Here is a 23,014-nt window from a genome sequence, read left to right on the forward strand (position 1 = left end):
AACACCCAAACTGTGTTGATTTTTGAAAAGGCTCCACCCTTTTCCAGTAGGCAATGCTGCTTTTAGCTGCTGGGTAATGAACTGTCTGTGAAAATCACTACAACAGGCACACAATAATATTTATCAATCTGAACTTTGAAAATCTGATACAGATTGGCATTCATGTGGCAGAAGACGAAATCTTGAAGGATGATGATCCTCATAAGTTAATGTGTTTGTTTGCTAACTAATCATAAATTAGATACTCACTTTACTTTACATCTGGTCATTCGGCCCAATTACTAGTCATACACTTTGTCCGGGAATAGATTGCAGACATAATTAGTTGGGATAGCACACTGTTCAGGTCATCTTGAGTTATTTTAGTCTAATTAACACAGAGAAACAACTGTGCATTTTAGATATAAGATGAATCTCTGAGCTATTAAGGTTGATTAAGGCACCCTTCTTTAGAGAATATTTCACTATAACTAGTTAGAATGAAGGGTAACTGAATTCTGTATTATGCTGTTATGGTTCATTGAACTTAATCCCTGAATTACAAAACTGATTAATTAGTAATGCATGAGCCATACCGAAGTGTGAGAGCGGTAGCAATGTTATCATCATGTAATTTTGTTACATTACTAAATGGCTGTTGCGTTATTCGACATGTCTGATATTTATCTTCCTGTCTCAATTTCCTTCGGCTCAGACTGCTTATGAAAGCTCTTAAATATAGAGACTCTGTGACGATCACAAGAAACATAAGGGAACATTTAAATGCCTAAGAGCTTTTCTCTTTTATTAATTAAATATATAATTATTGAGCAATGAAAACAACTAGGCATTTACATTTATAGTGAGGATATTTCACTGTAAATGTACTGCATGGACCACTAGCATAGCATTCATACTTCATGGCTTAGTCATTTTCTCCTAAACCTACCCAAAGATAACCACGAGTGGGATACAGTAAGTCCAGTCACAAGGACAAGGCTAGACTTATACCAGTTTTATCTAACTTTAGGTTTAGTTAAGTTATTTCCCCCTTTTGTGGAACAATCAGACTAATAATAATAATAATAATAATATAAGACCACTATAATGGCAACAATATCAAAATCACAGATTTATGTAGAGTTGGATACTGAGTCCAGAAATGTCAAAGTTCTTGGGCAAAGCTTTCCAGAAATACTGTATAACTGTGCCAGTTTGCACTGTCTGATGCAGTTCTCAGTAGGTGGACTACAGACTAGTTGTGGGTTTCAACCAGGTCGTATTAATGCCTGAGGGGGGCCCCTCCTCTGAGCAGCAGCCCCCCTACCCCAGCTCCTAAGCATCTTACTTATTGCCGGCAAGCAAGTTCGCCCTCCAAGCAAGTTCGTCCTCTGCTGCAGCAGCGTGCCAGAGTCTCACTACGCTGTGCCATTTTCCCAAATATTTCACAAGGAAGATGGTGCCATAGAGGATGAGGGCCCCCTATTTCTAGGACAAGGTAAGTATACTATGGGTGTAGGGTGTGCTGTGCTGGGCCCTATACACTGCACACCCGGTACCATTGTAAATACTCCTATAGTTTCAACTTCAGTAGCTCCTCCAGGTTTTGAGCTTGAAACTATAGCTGCTAACCTATATAAGTTCTTATCAGACAAAAGTGTAAACCATAATCAGACAAGCAAAGTTAATGCAACTGGTTAATGTAGTTTGAAATCACCAGACGAAGGTAGAGTCAGAAACAGGCTGAGATCAAAGGGAAATGTCATTGTTTCAATAGTCTAAGAAAGCAAGGGTCAACACCGAGAATCATAGAGTAGCAAAACACCCAGGTTATTATTATTATTATCATTTATTTATATGGCGCCACAAGTGTTCCGCAGCACCTTACAAAGTACATAGACAAAAAAGTAACCATTGACTTACAATACAATACAATTCAGGACATGGATAAACATTGCTATATTAGTGACATTAACGCCCGCATAAGCAGCCAAGTGTTAGTTGCCCTAGTGGCTAGTAAGAGATAAATTAAATTACAGTAGGGAGAAGCACAAGAGGGTAGAGGGCCCTGCTCGAAAGAGCTTACATTCTTTAAGGGAGGGGAAGACAAACAGGAGTGACACAGAATGGGGTGGGCCGGGAGAAAGGAAGATGTAGCTAGGGTTATGTATACTAAACCTTTACTGTGTGCCAGGCCTGGTCTTATATAGGTTGTTGAGTGCCGATTGTGGCACATATCATGCCATGAGTCCTGGCACATGTGAGTATTTATGGCACAGAGTGATGAGGAAGATTTACGGTGGACACTTGGGCAAGAAGGCTCCTGCACGGTTAGCAACTTATCTACTTACCTATCACCATTGTGCCTACACTGGTCAGCTCATTGTTTTAGCTAACAAAATTGAACTACAAGAGCACCCCAAAAACCATTCATTGCTTGTAAATGTCATTCACTTTTCTTTAATTTTCTTGGAAAGAGAAGCAATGTAAAAGCTCCACCAACAGACTAAAGTTGAACAGGGAAACATTTTTGAAGCCCCTTAATTCATTTATTTATTCCGGTTGGTTAATTAATGTTCTAAAGGTCAATTTCAGAATGTATTTACTGAAGTTCTATATATATATATATATATATATATATATATATATATATATATATATATATACACACAGTCAGGTGCATAAATATTGGGACATTGACAGAATTTTCATATTTTGGCCTCTATTCACCACCTCAATGGCTTTGAAATGAAACAAACAAGATGTGCTTTAACTGCAGACTTTCAGATTTAATTTGAGGGTAATTACATCCAAATCAGGTGAACGGTGTAGGAATTACAACGATTTCTATATGTGCCTCCCACTTTTTAAGGGGCCAAAAGTAATGGGACTATCAACTCAAAAGCTATTTCATGGACAGGTGTGGGCTATTCCCTCGTTATTTCATTATCAATTATGCAGGTAAAAGGTCTGGAGTTGATTCTAGGTGTGACATTTGCATTTAGAATCAGTTGCTGTCCACTCTCAATATGAGATCCAAAGAGCTGTCACTATCAGTGAAGCAAGCCATCATTAGGCTTAAAAATCAAAACAAACACATCAGAGAGATAGCAAAAACATTAGGTGTGGCCAAATCAACTGTTTGGAACATTCTTAAAAAGAAAGAACGCACCGGAGAGCTCAGCAACACCAAAAGACCCGGAAGATACAGGTTGAGTTTCCCATATCCAAATATTCTGAAATACGGAATATTCCGAAATACGGAATATTCCGAAATACAGTTTTTTTTTTTAGCATGACTGAGATAGTGAAACCTTTGCTTTTTGATGGTTCAATGTACATAAACCTTGTTTAAAGCACAAATTATTAAAAATATTGTATACAATTACCTTCAGGCTTTGTGTATAAGCTGTATATGAAACATAAATGTATATCATGTATGTACACTAACTTTGCTTGAGCCACACAATTATTGACAATATTGTATAAAATGACCTGCAGGCTGTGTGTATAAGGTATATATAGAACATAAAAGCATTTTGTGATTAGATTTGGGTCCCTTTCCCAAGATATTTCATTATATTATGCAAATATTCCAAAATACGGAATATTCAAATATATCCAAAATACCCCTGGTCCCAAGCATTTTGGATATGGGAGATTCAACATGTATCACTAAAACCAGGACTGTTAGTGTGCATTGAGACCTGAGGTTGGGATTCACTGGCTTAAAGTATATGACTCCAACACAAGGACAGTTATAATAACCAAAAGTGCCATGCCTATGAAGTCAGGTGTGCTTCATATTTTAAGAACCATAATCTAACCTAATACTCACTGTTGAATGAACCAAATAATTAAGTCTTTTCCAATGACCAATATAATTTGAATGTGCCCATTTATTCTTTCCTGATGATTAAATTAGATGGATTATTTAAATCAGTCCAATAGAACCACATGTTCTTAAAGTAGCTCTCACCAGACCTGCCACTTTGTATATTGTAAAGTATGTTTTATCTTTAATTTTTTTTTCTTACAAATTTACATATTCTTTTATACTGTATAAAGTTGGAGTTGACAAGGGAAAACGCAGCTGTTATGCACAAATTGCTGTGTTATGTGTACTGTATGTGCTGAATAAACAGAGGATTTCCACTGTGCACCTCTCTGTGGCTCACAGCTTGTGATTGTCATGGTGTTCAGTGTTAGAATATCATTTTGTGCATCTATATGTAGTGTGACTGCTAGCTTTCAAAGCATGTTCTGAAGTGAATCACTGTGATTCCAGCTGGATATAACAAAGTATATTAACCTTGTCATGCTGCTATTTTCTACCAGCAATTGTTGCCAGCAAGAAGCAATTAGGTCCCTTTTAGATAATTTAACATATACTGTACATTTTAAAATACACATTTTTAAAGAACAAAAAAATATGACATGTTTCTGTAGAGAAATGTTGCTGTAGTGAAACGATATTAAAGGCCTTATTCAGAGGTGCACGAAGAACCGGCCATCTATTAGCGGTCGCCCAGCTCCGACTTTATGCAAATGCCTCTACAAAGTCTGTCCCTGGTGTACATCTGTGCGTATGCCTTAGAGCTAAACACAAAGACACCATCCAAACTTGCCCTATGGCAGCTGCAGATTTTCCATGTGAGTGTGGCCTCTAAAGTGAAAGATTGAGCATCTGAGCATGTAAACACTTACGCGACACCTCCGCGACATTCCCGTTACACGCCCATAAGATGGACCTTCCACGTGCGTTTGTTTAGTCACCATCCAGAAACGCCTATCACATTATCATAACACATCTGTGTGCGTGCGTCTGAAATCGCTTGACTCAGACCATGGAGATGTACTAAAGCCTTGGAGAGTGATAAAGTGGGGAGAGATAATCGTGTCTATTTACTAAGCCTTGGATGGAGATAAAGTGAACGGAGATAAAGTACCAGCCAATCAGCTCCTAACTGTCATGTCACAGGCTGAGTTTGAAAAATGACAGTTAAGAGCTGATTGGCTGGTACTTTATCTTTGTCCACTTTATCTACATCCAAGGCTTAGTAAATAGACCCCAAAGTACCCACTAATCAGCTCCTAACTGTCACTTTTCAAACAGCCTGTAACATGGCAGTTAGGATCTTATAAGCTAGTACTTTATCTCTCTCCAGCTTATCACTCTCCAAGGCTTAGTGCATCTCCCCCCCCTGTATGAAAACAATCAGGACGTACACACAGTGTGACTTAGATGATTGCGCAGTAGCAAAAAATCGCTTAACTCTGTCAACATGTGCATTGCATGCAACTCAGATTCAGGCCCTAAATGTTATCCCTTATCTCGTGTCTCTGGTATACGATGGGAGAGCTGTGTACCTTTGCATGTGTTCTAGGCACATGAGGGGGATCTATACACAACCCTAATGCAAACCCTTAACTTCTTCTTCAGCGCTACTGTGCATGAGTGGTCTAAGTGGAAAGTGCCAGGGAGGGATGCTAGGGATCCCTCTTCTGGTATTTTTTGCCATCTGTAGCCCATAGGCAACAGCAGCTAATACCACCTTGAGACAGTGTTAGCTACCTGGGCCAGTCTCCGGAATGCAGATATATTCGGGGGATTCTACAAATCTGCACATATCTCCAGAAAAAGGTGTTTTTGGTGGATATCCTGCATATTTACTTTAGTACATAGGCCTAACAGAAACAAATTCACTTAATCAGAGGGGGGGGGGGGGGCACCAAATGATAAGTTGCCTCCAGGCGTCTGAGATGAACTTACACCACTGTGCAGATGTATATTGTGTCTGAAAAATCAGCAGCCTGCCATAGCCTAATGCTGGTAGGGGCTGGTTCTGGTAGCACTTTAGGTGGGGGCTGTTTTTTTCCTATTTATTTATATATTATTTTAACACAATTACAAGGTTTGTGCTGATAATCAAGCACCCAGATGATATACGCATCTTGGTGTATCTGCTTGTGCATACACCATAACATGCTATGCAAATTACTTGTAAAGCCTTCACTCTATTACTCTTGGCAGCCCCAGCCCTCCACAATTCTGCCTGTCTAAGCATACTATAGGTTAGCGAGTGTGACATGTCTATGCTACATACAGGGCCGGTTCTATGATTACGCGTGGTACGCGGACGCGTAAGGCGCCACTTAGTGAAGGGCACCGCGGCCGTGACCATGCAGATTTATTAAATTACTTAGCCAGCAGTGGAGAGGCTTACCGCGGTGCAGACTGTGTCTCTGTGACACAGCTGCACCGCGTGTGTAGCGCTGACCGGACGGAGTTCGGTCAGCGCTACACAGTGCCAAACACACAGCCGCCGGTGCCGGCAGCTGTATGTTTGTTTCAGTAGCTTATGAGAGTCTGTCAGACTCTCATCGACTGCTGCTGCTCCCACTGCGGGAGCCATCTTCCAGCTCCCACAGTGAGTAATGGGAGAGACATCATGACGTCATGACATCTCTCCCATAATGCAAAGCGGCCCGGGAGGACAGACAGAGGAGCTGATAGCGGCGGCGGGAGCAGGAGCGGGGATTCGGGTAAGTGTTGTTTTTGGGGTTTTTTTTATTACCTGTGTCTCTACTGGGGGGGGACTACAAGGGGGGCTACTACTGGGGGAACTACAAGAGGGGATTACTACTGGGGGCACTACAAGGGGGGACTACTACTGGGGGAACTACAAGAGGGGATTACTACTGGGGGCACTACAAGGGGGGACTACTACTGGGGGCACTACAAGGGGGGATTACTACTGGGGGCACTACAAGGGGGGATTACTACTGGGAGCACTACAAGGGGGGATTACTACTGGGGGCACTGCAAGAGGGGATTACTACTGGGGGCACTACAAGAGGGGATTACTACTGGGGGCATTACAAGGGGGGATTACTACTGGGGGCACTACAAGGGGGGATTACTACTGGGGGAACTACAAGGGGGGAATACTACTGGGGGCACTACATGGGGCGGAACATCCACTGGGGGCACAACAATGGGGGCACTACTACAAGGGGGGACCACTAGGGGCACTACAAGAGGGGGGGCTACTACTAGGGGCACTACAAGGGGGGGAGCCACTACTGGGGGCACTATATAAAGGGCAATACTGGGGGTACTGCATGGGGGGAAACTACAACTGGGGCCACTGTTTAAAGGGCACTGCATAAGGGGTACCACTATTGGGGGCACTGCATAGGGGCACTACTACTGGGGGCACTATATAAGGGGCTTACTACTGGGGGCACAAGGGGCACTACACAGGGGGACCACTACCGGGGGCACTGCATAGGGGGCACCAAAAAATATTCTCGCTTACAAAAAATTTGGGCCAGGGCCGGCCCTGGCTACATAGGCACCTATGCTTACACATATCATATGTACAAAATAAATAATCATGTCTTCCACTTTGCGGAAACTGGGGCTTATTCAGAGATGTACACTAACCTGATGGTTAGCGTATACCTCCAATGGTGAGTGGTCTCCACATGCAGGTCTGCCCAAGCCGCAGCAAAATCGTCATGCTATGGTGTTTGGGGGCAGGGTCATGGCATTCCTGGGTGGCGTCCTAGAAATGGGGGCATGTCGCCCCGTTTTCTGGGAGGAACAACTCCTGGGTTTGCTTTGGTGAACACAGTTTTTCTTGCCTTGCAGCTGCCAGGGCCCGGCCAGGCTGCATTAAGCTTCAGCTATTGCAGCCTGGCCAAAGGAGCAACTATCGCGAACGATGGCCGCAATGGTTGCTATGGTGGTCCAAGGCTGTGACCCTGGTTGCAGTGCTGGGATCGCAGATCCAGCAAGGAGGTGTCTGTTTCCTACATACACCTCCTGCTGCATTTGAATTTTAGATGGACGGAACTGTACAGCCACTTGTGTGCAGCTCTGCAATTCCATCCATCTCTCAATCAGGCCCATTGTTCCAAGCCAGATTAAATCGTATTACATTGGTAAATACTGAATGCTTTACAGCACTTTAGACAGATAACATTGAATAGGAAACGTTGCTTCTTTGACATAGTTTTTTGGCAGTTCAGCCATTAAAATTGAATAAAAAATGCTGTTTCCTAGTCACATTTTCAGACACATAAACTGGAACTCTCTGTAGCACAGGACCATTCACAGCTGTAGAAGAATTACATGATGCTATGAATGTTTCTTTATTTTAATTAAACTAGCATTAGCTAACTGACCTTTCTCATCTTAAATCGTGAAGCTGCTACACAGTATATCCCATGATATATTTATATTGACCAAGTTGAGAAGAGCGTATTCCTGTGACAATAAAATTATATTATGGAAAAGCAGATTGATTTTTGCATACACAGCAACTGATGGAGATGCTAGGAAATGATTCACGCTCCCATTATTTACAGTGTTCTTTGAGGATCTCATTAACGTAATATATGAACCGTATTGCAAAAATGGTGATTTATTTCTTTATTTATATTTTTCAAACCAAATATTACCTACCTTGCATCCTCTTCTCCCCAGCACAATATATTGCAGAGACACAAATGAGACAGCTCTGTGTGATTTATCTGTTTCCTATGATGTTACAAAAGCATTTTTATTGTTCATGTTCCCAATGAGTTAGTGCCTATGGCAACATTTCAGCTCACATTACAGAAGTAAGATAAAGATTGTTTCTGATATGTAGCATTGTATATTAGAATACTGGCAGTGGTGCAAGTAGCTGAAATTTCTTTGTGGGGATGTGGTCAGGGCCGCCATCAGGAATCATGGGGCCCAGTACAAGTGGATCATGCAGGGCCCTCCCTCCCCCAATGCCATGAGGGTGCAAAGGTGTAGTGTAGAGTGCTGAGTGATTTCATAAATGAGAATCGTACTTACCTGGTAGCCTTAGATTGTTGCATTGAACTTGGTTGTTCTTCCCCTTCATCCATACCTCTTCTCATCGCCAGCCAACGGCCATGGTTCTATGTAGAACATTCAGGAGATGAGGATGGACAGACATGAGGAACGGAGAAGTGATAGATGAGGGGGAAGAAAGTTGTGGCATAAGACAAAAGTGAATAATGTGGACAGACAGCAGAAAAATATTGGGGAACAAATGGGATGGGGAGAGAGATGGCATAATGCAGTCCTGACCAACCTGTGACTTTACAGCTGTTGTGAAACTACAAGTCCCAGCATGTTTTACCAGCTGATCATGGGAGGGTATGCTGGGTCTTGTAGTTTTACAACAGCTTAAGAGAGCCACAAGTTGGACAGGTCTGTAATGTGACACACATAAATAAAGGAAGTAAGAGGTGTTACAGGCACACAAGTGGAGTGGATGCAGAGGTGCTCATAGGGAGGGAAGGAGGTGCATAGGTACACATGGGAAGTGGAAGGTAGGTAGGGAATATAGAGCTGCAGACACAAGAAATGAGATTCATGTACTTACTGGGCTGTGTCTGCAACGTTCTTCCTGGGCTGTGTGGATGACAAAACACCTGACCTCAAGACTGCAGAATGGTTCACAGATCTGCTAGGGGAATCCAGCACCTGACAGCACTAGCTTGTGTGCTGCTAGCATGTCTGGAGAGTTAATTAATGAATAAGTCATCATAGCTTAGCTGTGCGATGATTCATTCATATCTCCGGTAAGCACTACAGCAGCTTCAGCTGTCCTATGTGACAGGTGATTAATTAGCAATCAACTCTGCCTGCGGCCGGGCCCCTCAGCTGTCCAGGTCCAGTACAGGAGTACTGGCTGTCTCCCCCTGATGGCGGCCCTGGAAGTGGTTGACGTCAATCTGAAGAAGACACTAAAGATGGTGGTGGCACTGACAGATATAGCATTTCTGCACTCTGATCCGCATCAGTGTTATTGCTGGGGTGCTCCTTAATATTCAGTCCTAAGGCTGGGTACACACTACAACGATGGGCAATCGGGACAAATTCCCTTCCTCCCGGACCATCCATGATTGCCCATACACACTGTGCAATTCAATGAGCATGCAATTGTGCATACACACTGCATGATTTGTCATCCCAATTTGCCTGGAAATAACAAATTGTGCAGATATCGTTGTAGTGTGTAACCAGCCTAAAACAATCCATGCATACAATAGTTACCCTGCAATTGCCGTGTGAAGCGCACTCTCCAGACTTATTGTTGAAATAAAGCACATTTATTACACAAAATGTCATATCATCCTTATCTACATTTCAGTTTGCACAGAAACCTTCCTCCAGATATTCACAGCATGGCAGCATCCGCAAGTGTAGCATCAATGTGGCAGCAGTGTTACAGAGATATATATACAGTGTGTATATATATATATATATATATATACATACATACAGCCCACAGTGCAGCACCAGACAGTACACTGACCTGTTGATGCATGTGACAGCTGTCCTGTGTCCATGTGTTCCTCAGCCCACTATTTCTACCAGCAGCTCAGCCTTTGCGGGTCCGCATTTAACATAATTTCGTTGCCCAGCTGCCACATTGCAGTTGCAAAGGGAGGGTGAATGGACAGAGCTTCAGACTGCCATGGGGCAGGGCTTCAGGTGGCTGCTGGTAGGCGATGCTTTGGCAAACATGAAAAAATGGGTGGGACTTCAAACAGCCGGGGTGAATAGGTGGGGCTTAAGACTTACTTGAGGTGAATGGGCAGGGCTTAGGACAGCCGGGGGTGAATTAGCGGGGCTTTGCAATGCCATTGGTGGTGATAGGAAAAAAAGATTCTTGTCAACATTGTCTAGACTATAGTGGTTCGTGGAGGCCTATTTTCATGGTGGGCTCCACCCTCCCCATTGTTAGCCCGGCCCTGCTCCTAGTCATACATATGTCAGTACAAATAAGTCATACTACAGCACTCATAATTCATGGTTAATAGTTACAGAACTAAAAGATTGGTTGGTTAAAAAATCTAATTATGTGGCATCCTGCAAAGCTTGCAACAGGGACTTTAAAATCAATGGAAATGGCAAATCTGTCCTTATAAAACATGCAAAGACTCATGTCCATATTAACAACATGCAATATGTTGGCGCTGACAGGTGTATGTACTAACACACCACTTACCGTGGAATTAATGCCCCTCCTGCTACACCTGCTATCGGTAATAAGCAGGAGGAGGCTACCGCGCTGTGTACTAAAAATAGACCCGCCGTGGAGAGTGAATGTTACTGTAAGTCACCCCTCGGCGGTGTCGGGCAGCTGAGCAGAGACTGTGGAATCTCTCCTCTCACCCGTTGAGCTGCAGCAGCGACTTTTTTTTTTTAAACAAAGTTTATTGAAATCAGCAAAAGTGACAGAGAGGTCACTTCCTGCTGGAGAATGAGATTACGGCAGCTGGAGGTGATAAAGCCGACGCTAGAGAAGACAGCCAACGGTAAGTGACATTTCTGTTTACTAACAGCTGGGACAATTAGAGCCTGCAGCGTGATATTGTTGCCTGCTGTTAGCGTTAGCAGGTAGGAGGCAGAGAAAACCCCTTAGTACATATTGAGAAATGATATGTACAAGTTCCTTTTGATCCCTTTAGTACATGGGCCACTGAATCTTTAAGCAACAAATGTTGAAACCAAATTGTTTACATAATATCAATATCAATGTCCAGGTGCCAATCTACTCACTTCGACATACGCTTCAAACAGGACCATGGGGTATACTTATTAAAAGTCAATATTAATCAATTTTGACTTATTTAAAACCGACGAAAATCAATTAAACATTGATGTTGTGTTTCTGGGGCCAAACCACACATTTAAAAAAAAATAATAAATTGGCTGTTAGTAAATGTGTGATTTAGCCCCAGAAACACAACATCCATGTTAATTGATTTTCATCGGATCAATCAAAATTGATTAAAATATACCTTTAGTAAATATACCCCCTAGAGACAAAGGCCCTGATTCAGAGCCGGACGCAAGTGGCTGCTCGTTCGCTCCGAGCGATGTTTGCCCAACTGCGCATGCGTACGGATCGTAATACGCATGCGCGAACCAGTCAGTGCGGCCGAAAATCGTTTGTTCGCTAAATAGCGAATGCCTGCTATTTTGAGTGACAGAATGAGGCGTATGTGGGTGGGAACAGGGGAAGGTGCTTGAAAACGGGGAGTGGAGATCCGATCGCAGGCGTGCTTAAAGGTCAAAACGGGCGTTTTATGGGTGTGCATATTTAAAACAGCAGCATCATTGACCACGTCACTGGGTTATTTTAGAGCCAGAACTGCTCGCAAAATTGTGGTAGCAAAAACCAACCACAAGAATAGCGAGCAGCTCATACCCTGTTCGATGTACTCGATTAATCTAATAAATAGCGGACATGACGTAGGATGCGAGCGGCCAGGGGGCGTAGTTTCCCAAAAAACGAACGCAAGTTTTGTTCGCTCGTTCAGACCTAGAGGCGTGAACAGACCGCAAACAGCGAACGGTTGATTTGAATAGCCACCCCTATTTTCTGGACGAGTGAGCGCAAATAGCGACCGGCTCTGAATCAGGCCCAAAGAGAGAATGCTCTTGGAAGCTAATATGTGTAGTTTTATGGAACAAGACATGCCAATGTTGAATGTAGAAGCTTTTGTAAAGTTTTTGAAGAGTTTGTCCTAGAAAGAAGTGATAGAAAAGGTCACCCTAGGAAAGCAGAAGGCAACCAATGTCACACTACAATGACATTCTGTGTATAACTTTGACACAATGGGTATTTTCTGCAGTGACAGATGAGACAACTGACGTTTCGGACAAAAAGCAGCCTGCAGTCTGTCTTCTGTTTTGTAACGATAAGCCTGAATTTGAAAGTAATGTGTTAGATCTTGTGGGAATTGCTGACTCCAGCACAAAATAAGTATTTTTGGCATCGAAGAACGGTCTCATCATAATACATAAGGTACATAGGGAAAACTTCATTGGCTTCTGCAGTTGCACTATACATTACATGATACTGTACTGTAGGTTCTTGTGAAAGTGTAGCCACAGTGATTGCACCAGAACCGCTGCTTAACTCATGTGACATGCGCATTTGTTTCTTTTAAGGTCAAAACCATACCATTGTATCTATGAGAGTTGTGTTAGTTATCCTTGGTTACTATTTTACATAATTAGCTGAGCAAGGTGACTGCTGCTATTTGCTGGTGTGTTAAGATGCTGGAATCGGATAATGTCTGTGCTGCACACTGCCTGGCACTGTAGTGTTATTACTTGCACGGTTTTGTTGGCTCTGAGACTTTAAGCCACAAATGTTGAAACCAAAATGTTTACATAATATCAATATTAATATCAGTATCACTATTATCAAAGTACCTAGTTTTGCCTAGAGTTTGTATGTTTTTAGGGAGATTTTTCAATTATTCCCTATTCAGGCCCGTATTCAATTAGAGGCAAAAAGTCGGAAAAGTTTCACCTGGCCAGCTTTCCACCTCCTTCGCCTGTTTCGGAGGGGAAAGCTTTCCGTGCGCGTCCCCGCTTTTTGCCCTTTTCAATTCCTAAACAGGCAAAAACGGAAAGAAAACGGAAAGCGGTGAATGCGGAACAGGCGAAAAGTACTGTCAGAATTGGGGAATCAGTCTGTACCCCAATAATAGAGGCACTAACATAGGGAAGCAATGTAGATGTATACTAATAGCCCTTATTAGTGTCTTTGTAAAAGTGGTGAAGAATGGCATAAAGCAGTATTCTCTGGTTAAAATAAGTAGTCCAGAGAAATTTGGGGTACTTGAAAATTGGTTCTAGCATATTTTTATGTCTCTAAAGTGAACTTTTAAAAAACTTCAAAAACACCCCTGCGGAATGCACCTGCAATCCTAAAAACACCTGACCCATCCTTCCAGACCCCCAAGAAGTCTATTTCGCTACTTTTTATTCTCATCACCCCACTTTTTACTTTTTCGCCCCCAAAACAAAAGTACTTTTTGGGGTGTTCTGAGGTAATTGTTTTTTTTTATTGATAATTTATCCTTTGGGGGGCTGTCTCGAGGGTTCTGAGTTGTTTCCCCAACGTTTGCACCCCAAAATAACGATTTTGCACTTTTTTTCACGTGCTATTCATAGGAGTTACTTTTCCGCCTATTACATTGTACTGAGTTTCTGCTTAGGTGAATTTGTCCTGGAATTGAATATGGAGATACTTTGAAAACAGGCGGATAGTTCCGAATCCTCAGAGACTTATCTCCAAACGGCACTTTTCGCTTCTAATTGAATCCGGCCCTCAATTTTTATACATACTGTAGGACAATTTTGTTACATTTTTATACATACTGTAGGACAATTTTGTTAAATTTTTATACATACTGTAGGACAATTTTGTTCAATTGTTATTCAAGTTACTATTTATTGTTTTACTTCTATGTACTGTATATTATCTGTTATTTACTGTATGCATCATAAGCACTATTGCTTATTGTTGCTGAGAATGGATAGGAAGGATAAAGTCCAGCAATAATGTATATAGAACACCTAGACAGCAGCTGGGATTTTCTATATCTTGTTTTATTATATGTCCTAAAACACTGCAATGACTGCACTGTTCAGCTAAATTTGCACTGAGTGGCAACTATGCGCATGCACGGAACCGATCTGTCTCGAGGGAGTGTAATGTGATTGTCATGGGAATGTCGTGGGCATGCAAGCTGACTTCTGTACGCATGATGGGATGCCAGTGTCTGAAAGATCATACTAATGGTGGCAGCAGTGTATGTAAATACAGTGGGGGGAGGGGGGCTTCCTGAGGCATACGCATGGATATCCGGTATACTGTACATCGGCAGTTTCCTACATTAGCATAAGGAAGAAAGTATGCTGCCGCGCACGTACAGAAAAGTGACTATAGGTGCGTCCGACTCAGAATCAGGTGCAGTGAGTTAACCACTTATCTGGCTAATATTTTTTCTTAAAAGCCGCTCAGAAATTGTCAGTATTTTTTTATGATTAAATTAGGTCAAGAACATCTATTTCTAACTTATCCAATGCGATGTTATAAAACAAATACATATTTAAAAAAAAAAAACATAGGATGAATTTAATTAGGGTCAAATCCATTTGCCCGACTGAATCTTTACAGAAGCAGGATCTTGCACAAAAGTGCGAGCACTTTTGTGTGAATCGGCATTCGGCTGGCCGGGCGAGTGGTGCGAAACGGGCTGCCATTGTCAGTGTTTAAATGCCGCAGCAACGGCAACTCGCATCCTTTGCCAACAATTGAATTTTCCCCCTTTATAGTAATATCAATTTTAAAAAATCAAATAAAAAATAATGACTGCTCAGCATTACAGAACATGGATAATCAGGACATAGCAACATGACATTTTCCCAGCGGCTGCTCCTCGCTGCTGGGTGGGAGTTGCAGTCGGGCTGTCCTATCAGCAATGATCGCCACACCGGCAGTCACTAGGGAATGATACAAGGATGCAGAGGTGCCGGTAGGTCCCTCTGAGATTAGCGGCTGCTGGAAGATTATCATCCAGCAGCCACCCAATGTGCAATTCTGACTGGTCGCATCAGATGTGACCATGCCAGGCAAGTGGTTAAGTATTTTGAATGGAAACAAAAGTTACTGTATTAGGAAACTTGGATACAGTACTGTAATTGTAGTCACTGTGACTAAAGGGAAACGTAAAATACACTGCTGCTACTTTTTGTAAACTGTAGTTTAAAATAAGACGCTTTGGGATGTATGGGAAACATTTCCAAGAAATGCTATTTGTTCTCAGAAACCATTCAGGTTTTTATAAGACCTAGAACAACGCACCATCTGAATAATGCTCAGCACTCACCTCCCATCAAATCAAAGACATCTTACAAATCAGTAATAGGTGAGAGGGGCTTGAGGGTAGAGAACCTGAATGAATGGTTTTCTGGATGTCAGAATGTCAAGGAGATTCCATTCAGGATAGAGGGAGGTTATTGTGTAAGCACTTGTGAGCTCCACTAACTTATCTGAGAGCTGAATCTTCTTTTCTATAGATGGGAATGTACATACAGTCTTGTAACATTGAATCATTTCCTTTTGTTGCGACATGCATGAAAGGTAGAGTGTTATTCTAGTTTTGTCTCTATTTAGATAAATACAATAATACATAAGTTGTTTATGGTACAGAGGAAGCTGGATGTAGAAATACATTTAAATAATATGGTTTGTATAAATGTTTTTATAGAAATAAAATAAATTCTGTTTAAAAAAAAAACATTAGAAAGAGTCTGTAAAATTCTATCAAATGGCACAATCCATATATAATGAAAATCCACTTATAGATATACAAACGAGAGCACGATTACGACATTGTAATCGTGCTCTCGTTTGTATATCTAGTGATGTGCCTAGACTGAACGTTCACTCACTCAGTCCAGGGCACATCCCTCATCCCCGCACATGCTGAACCTGACGAGATCGTCAGGTTGACCAGCATGTACATGCAATGTCGGATGTCGGAAGCAACCAGCGGGCACGCGCATCGCTGGTCGCTTCCAACCAAAACATGCCCGATGCATGCACAATGCATGCTCGATTTGCAAATGATTGCACGTAGACGTAGTTATCGTGCAATCGCTTGGTTAAAGCGCTAAGTGGATACCCCCCTTAAGACAGAGAAAACAATGTCACTCGTTTATTGATATTTTTAGAAATAATTGTTGTATAATTGATTCATTCCAATATCAGAACATGACAAATAGGACCCGTTGAAGTCCACAAACTAATGCTTTCTGGGTCTAAAGCATTGCTGTGGCAATCACAGTATTTTGTGGGAAGAGATTCAGTATTTTCCACTCAGAGCTGTTGGGAGGAAAGGCTTCTGTCAGTGTGGATATCAGTCTGTCAGTGAGGATGTCAGTCTGTCAGTGAGGATGTCAGTCTGTCAGTGAGGATGTCAGTCTGTCAGTGAGGATGTCAGTCTATCAGTGAGGATGTCGGTCTGTTAGTGTGTCAGTCTTTCAGGACATCCTTCTCTTTTAGTGTCGGTTAGTGTGACCCTATCAATGTGAGTCTGTGTATTACTTGTTTCGATATGCACAGCCTTATGCTTTTATATGTGCATAATATATATAATAGTTTATAGTAGGGGTGCATTATTCCTTATAATACTCAACTTCCCTGATGAATACTAAAGTAATTACAAAACTAACCATACAGTATATAAGATAGATCTTACAAACTATAAAATAAGTAACTAACACTAATTTTCCATTCCAAGCGTGCAATAAAATCCAGACCATTATCAAAATATTACACACACCAGTACAGTTCAATCATAAATTGGGAATTCCTCCAATTTCACAGCTTATATTGCTATTTAGTGAATAATTGTCTCAAGATATATCGTATGTACGAAAATAAAATAAATGAAGCCCTGTGATTGATATCTTTCAAAAGAGGACTTTGGCACACTCACATTAAAATCCTGTACAAGAGCATTTCACACAAAAGAAGTACCCAGCCACCTATTGGATTCTTGCAGAGGAAAGCATATCATCCAGTATTCAAAGTTCTTTTATATCCAGGGTAGAGTACTGCAATTAAGTCTTTGGGCTCTATTTATTAACATTATTTTTACTAAAATAAAGTGAAAAAGGGTGTTTTCACACCCTTTTCACATTATTTTAGTTTCACCTGTAGTTATTACAGGGCAATTGGAGTAGAATTAGTAAAATTCTACTCCAACCCCTAGTATCACTTATTTTTAGTAAAGCAGATCGCATTTCCCATAATTGTAATGGGAAATGTGATCCGACCAGAGTTACTAAAAATAAATTGTAAAAAAATACCGGGGGAAGCCCTGTGATAATAACGCCACATGGAGGTGGTGTTATCCAGGGTCCAGGGAGAGCAGAGGCGGGAGCCGGTACCAGTAATCAGCTATGTGGTCTAAACAGACCGCAAGCTGATTGCTGTAAAACAAAGAAAAAAAAATTGAAACATTTTTTTTTACTTACCTGAATACAGGGACCGGTGATCGGGCCTCCGGTGATGGCTCCTCTCCGGTCAGCTGGTCTCCCATAGTGCACTGCGGCCCGGTCATCAGGTGATCGGGTCCCAGTGCAGTATGGGAGACCACCTGATCAGGAAGCCCGGAGAAGATCACCGGAGGCCAGGAGGATGCAGGTAAGTGTAATGAAGGGAGGGGGGGGGTCGCGGGGGTCCGCGATCGCGGGTGGCGGGGCTTAGCGTCGGTGGGGGGTAGCAGCGATGGTGGGTCGGCGCATGCGCGGGCTCTTAGTCACGGTATTTTTTCCAAAAATAAAACGCGACTAGAGTGCGGATGGGATCCGCAGGGACAGAGCTTTATCACAAGCTCTGTCCCTGCAAGGGATTTATAGTAAATCCCTGTGATATTGCCTGAATTCGCAATGCGAATTCACTCGGTAATATCACACTACAATCCGCATTCAATATGCGGATTGTAGTAAATAGAGACCTTTGTGTGGAAATCCAGTTAGCGGCCGCCCTTCTTCTTACCTCACAGCAGCCCAGAACACCAGGGGCGTTTCAAGAGCAGAGGGGCCCGTGTGCAGTCTATGTCCAGGGTCCCCTCCTCTCTCTCTGGTGGCCGGCTGCGCACTGAGCATAGCGCCGCACCGGTAGACTCTGGGCACTAGAGTCTGCCCAGAGTCTACAGTGCAGGTCACCGGGAAAATGGCACAGCAGCCACTTTCCTGGTGTTTTCCCTAATGCGCATGCGCAAAACATGGGGAAAATGGCCGCAGCAGGCATTTTCCAGGTGATTTTGACAGCGATGATACCGGCGCCAACATGGGACTCCGCTGCTGGTAAGTTGTAAAATTAAAAATATGGGTGCAGGGTGTGCAGTGTTGGTCCCCCCTGGACCCAGGGGCCCGTCTACCCTTCACCCATTACAGAAATGCCCCTGCAGCACACCTGCTGTGTATTGGGTTGTAGTGAGAGACTGCTCGCGGCTGCTGAGCAGCAGCCGCAGCAGTCTCCTATGCCTGTGGGGGGGAGCGATCACACTGATCACTCCCTACCCTGGCTTTGTGCCAGGCTGAGGGGCTCACAGCGCCCCCCTCCCCAGCACAGCGCCACTGCAAAATGATAATCTTTTATTTTTATTCAATCCTAAGGGGGCGTGGCCACGCCTCCAACGGTTAGGTCACGCTCCCTTTCCTGGGCTCGTCACAGCTCTCAGTGCCCCTGCATCTGCCCCATAGGATTGGAATTTTAATGAAACTTGTATGATGTGATTGTATATTTTGTTTTAAAAAAAAATGCACTTATCAATTGTGAAATGTACCTGTGTGATTTCTTTAATCCTTGGCATTTTATTAAAAAAAGAAGATGATGTACGGTGCACAGTATGATCTTTAAGTGATCGCATTACTACATGTTATTATACAAATACAGCACAATGTGATGCATCAGTTTCTATGCACTGTAGAGAGTGACATTCATCACAGTCAATTGTTATGAAGCTTTATGGCATAAACTATATAAAGATTAGATGAAGATCAATATAATAATTGACTGAGTAGAACAGATCAAATATTTCAGAGCCCCCAGCGAAATCTGGATTAAATAGAGAGGTTTAATATGAAGTCCTTTTGTAGTTTTCCATTTGTGAATAAATTTGCTATATAATTGTATCACCCCTCGCTCTCCCTCCCAGCATTTACATATCATTTTATTTTTATTTTTTTCTTTCCTCCATAAAGGATTGTTTCTCATTTGTAGTTGCTTTGTAAAACTGGTGCATTGTATCTCAAGGAATTATATATGTAAAATACTGTCTTGTAATTAGCTGGTTATAATGTGACTTTTTAATTGACTTTTTGGGAAGGTTTATAAACAATGTTCACTCTAGGCTGAGCAATCTAAAAAGAAAAAGAGAATTCATTTTAATTAGGGCTCTACCCTGAAGGGTTCCATTCCCAATTTGCAGGATGTTTCCTAGCACATTACAATTTTAACCCATAATTTCCCAACATCTGGAAACAGTAGTTATAAATGTGTCATGTGATGTATATTTTAGATGGTGACACCCCGAACTGATCTCATGTACACATTTTTACATTAACTTGGATGGTTTAATAATCCATGGTGTAACTTTGGAGTTTTCCACACACACAAAAAGAAAGACACCTATTATTTACATGGACTTCTCATTAATGGATTTGTTAATCAGTATCTAAAGCTGAGTACACATTAGACGCAGAGCGTATCTACAACACTGGGGAACAAAAAAATATTTTTTTTCTTGCCAAGGATTTAAGTTCGGTTTGAGAGTACTCGCAGGTCCTATATTCACATTAGAACTTCGCTATAGCTGAATTGGTTCCAGTTTTCCAATTAATGAAAAATTATAAAATTCAATTATTTTCTCCATTTGAAGTACCTTACTAGTCTAGGCCTGCTTTACTTAACAGAATCGACTTAGTTTTGTTTTTTTAACAACTTCCCTCTTTCAACAATAACAAGAATTTGTTTTATTTGTGATAACGTAGCTGGTAGTCACGTTTGAGACACATAACACATTCATATCTCCTCACTAACGCTGGGAGGAGGCGTGGCTAGTGCACTGCTGAGCCTGCTGGGACATCCTCAGACCACAGCCACGCCTCCTCCCAGCATACAGGGAGGAGCAACACATAACACATTCATATCTCCTCACTAACGCTGGGAGGAGGCGTGGCAGTGCACTGCTGAGCATGCTGGGACATCCTCAGACCACAGCCACGCCTCCTCCCAGCATACAGAGAGGAGCAATGGAGAGGACCGAGTGACGCAGTTAGCACACCTCCTGTTCCTTTGTTCGGCCCTCTCTCTGTCCCACCACAACCAATTTCCCGCCGTTTGGGCTTATTTTGTTCAGTACATCCTTGGCTTTTGTTGGGCGTTAGCACCGAATGTCTGAAACAAAACGTTTTCGCCGTAAAAATTAGTTCTTCTCGGAGACAGTGTACAAACAACCCTGATATTTTTTGTTATATTTGTGGCAAATATAGTGTTGCAAAAGAAAGAAAAAATATAACTGTATTCGTAAAACAAGCGTATCAGGCTTATTTTGGACGTCACATAAGCCAGCAAGACAAGATTTGGGTGCCTCACAAAGCTTGTAAAACCTGCGTGGAATCACTCAGCAATTGGACTAAAGGTGATCGAAAAGGACTTAATTTCGGCATAGCTATGATGTGGTGTGAGCCAAAAGATCACTTGAGTGACTGCTATTTTTGTGCTGTAAATGTGAACGGTATGAATCAATTTGAAAAATGCAAACGGGAATATCCAAGTATGAATTCTGCAAAACAACCGATACCACATAGCAAGATTTACCTCCACCATCATTCAGTTCTTTGTGTGAAGTTGAATGTGATGATGTTAATTTCATCCAGTGCAAGTGACAACACAGATGAAAGTGAGTTTGAAGAAAGTTCCTCTACTCCAAACAAATTTTCTCAATAGGAACTAAACGATTTAATTTGTGACTTGAATTTTTCGAAAAAAGGAGCTGAGCTTTTAGCATCCAGACTTCAAGAAAAGCACTGTCTTGATCCGGATGTTACTATAACGTCGTATCGAAATAGAGAGCAAGCTATACTAGCTGTTCTTTAGCCAAGATAACAATCTTGTGTATTGCAACAATATTCCGGAACTTTTCCAGATGATGGGCTTACCAGACTATTGAGCAGAAGACTGGCGGCTCTGTTTGGATAGTTCTAAAAGGAGCTTAAAATGTGTATTACTGCACAATCAGAATAAATTTGCGTCGATTCCTATCGGTCATTTAACAAACCTTAAAGAACAGTATGAAAATATCAAATTAGTTTTAGAAAAAATTGCTTATTCTCAGCATCAGTGGTCTGTTTGCGTCGATTTAAAAATGGTAAACTTTTTTCTTGGGCAGCAAAGTGGATATACTAAGTATCCTTGTCACATATGCTTACAGGATAGTTGTGCAAAGCAAAAGCACTTGCAGCAGACCGTATGGCCTCCAAGAGAAGTTATAACTGTAGGAGAAGCCAACATCATTCATGAGCCCTTAATTGACAGGAAAAAAAATCATACTGCCGCCTCTCCATATCAAACTGGGTTTAATGAAACAATTTGTAAAACTATTGGAAAAGTCAGGCGATTGTTTCACGTATATTTGTCGAACATTTCAATCTCATAGTATTGAAAAATTAAAGGCACAAATTTTTGACGGCCCACAGATACGGAAACTGGTGAAGGATCCAAATTTTACGACATTTATGACTGAAACCGAATCTGAAGCATGGCTGAGGTATGTGTTTGTCATTCAAAATTCAAAATGACAAGGCAAACAACTATCATGAATTAGTCCACAACATGCTAAAATGTTTCGAGAAAGTTGGTGCCAACATGAGTATTAAAGTAAATGTTTTGTACAGCCATTTAGATCACTTCCTGTCCAATCTAGGAGATTTAAGCGAAGAACAGGGTGAACAGTTCCACCAGGAAATTCAGGTAATGGAAGTAAGATATCAAGGAAGGTGAGATCGTCACATGATGGCCAATTACTGTTGGAGTCTGCAGAGGGACTGACCGCAACAAGAATACAAAAGAAAATCCTACAAAAAAAGGTTTTCATAGCTTCCTAACAATTATGTATGTAATTATCCTGTGACTTTTTATAACATTTTAGGAATCAAATTTAATCAGAATAAAAAATATATCTTTTTAACTATTTTTAACATTAATTTTTTTATAATATTAAAGACATATGCATATATCAAAAACTAGAACCAATTGAAAAATAAGCATGGCATATTCATGATCAGGAGCACAAAATTAATCGAAATCGACTCTTAAATCGCTGGCAACAGATTGACTGTTCCCCAGTGTAATGGGTGCAAGGTGTGCGGTGCACACGGGGCCCGCACCGCACAACCTGCACCCATATTAACTAATACTTACTTCTCCGAGGTCCCACGTCGGGTGTCTCAGCCCTGCACAAAACGCTGGAAAATGGACACCACAGCCATTTTTCCAGCGTTTTGCGAATGCACAGTGAGGAAAATGCCGGGAATATGGTGGCTGCGCCATTTCCCTGGTGACCTGCACATGTGCAGTAGACTAGTGCCCAGAATTTACTGATGCTGCGGACAGCGGTG

At 41.9% G+C, this 23,014-nt stretch overlaps 1 protein-coding gene across 2 annotated transcripts in view; it reads left to right on the forward strand.

Moving 5' to 3' along the window:
* The window catches only part of XIRP2 (xin actin binding repeat containing 2), a 304,492-nt gene that overhangs the window by 230,746 nt on the left and 50,732 nt on the right, over positions 1-23,014 (forward strand). The window contains exons 10-11 of one of the 2 annotated variants that reach the window (XR_015878806.1): positions 22,094-22,164; positions 22,292-22,377. The exons of the other annotated variant lie outside the window; for it this stretch is intronic. The gene's annotated coding sequence lies outside the window, so the exon portion shown is untranslated. Of the gene's footprint in view, positions 1-22,093; positions 22,165-22,291; positions 22,378-23,014 lie in introns of those variants that run through there. 2 annotated transcript variants of the gene reach the window in all.

This window comes from Taudactylus pleione, unplaced genomic scaffold, assembly GCF_031769625.1.
Source record: "Taudactylus pleione unplaced genomic scaffold, aTauple2 ptg000156l, whole genome shotgun sequence".
NCBI lineage: Eukaryota > Metazoa > Chordata > Amphibia > Anura > Myobatrachidae > Taudactylus > Taudactylus pleione.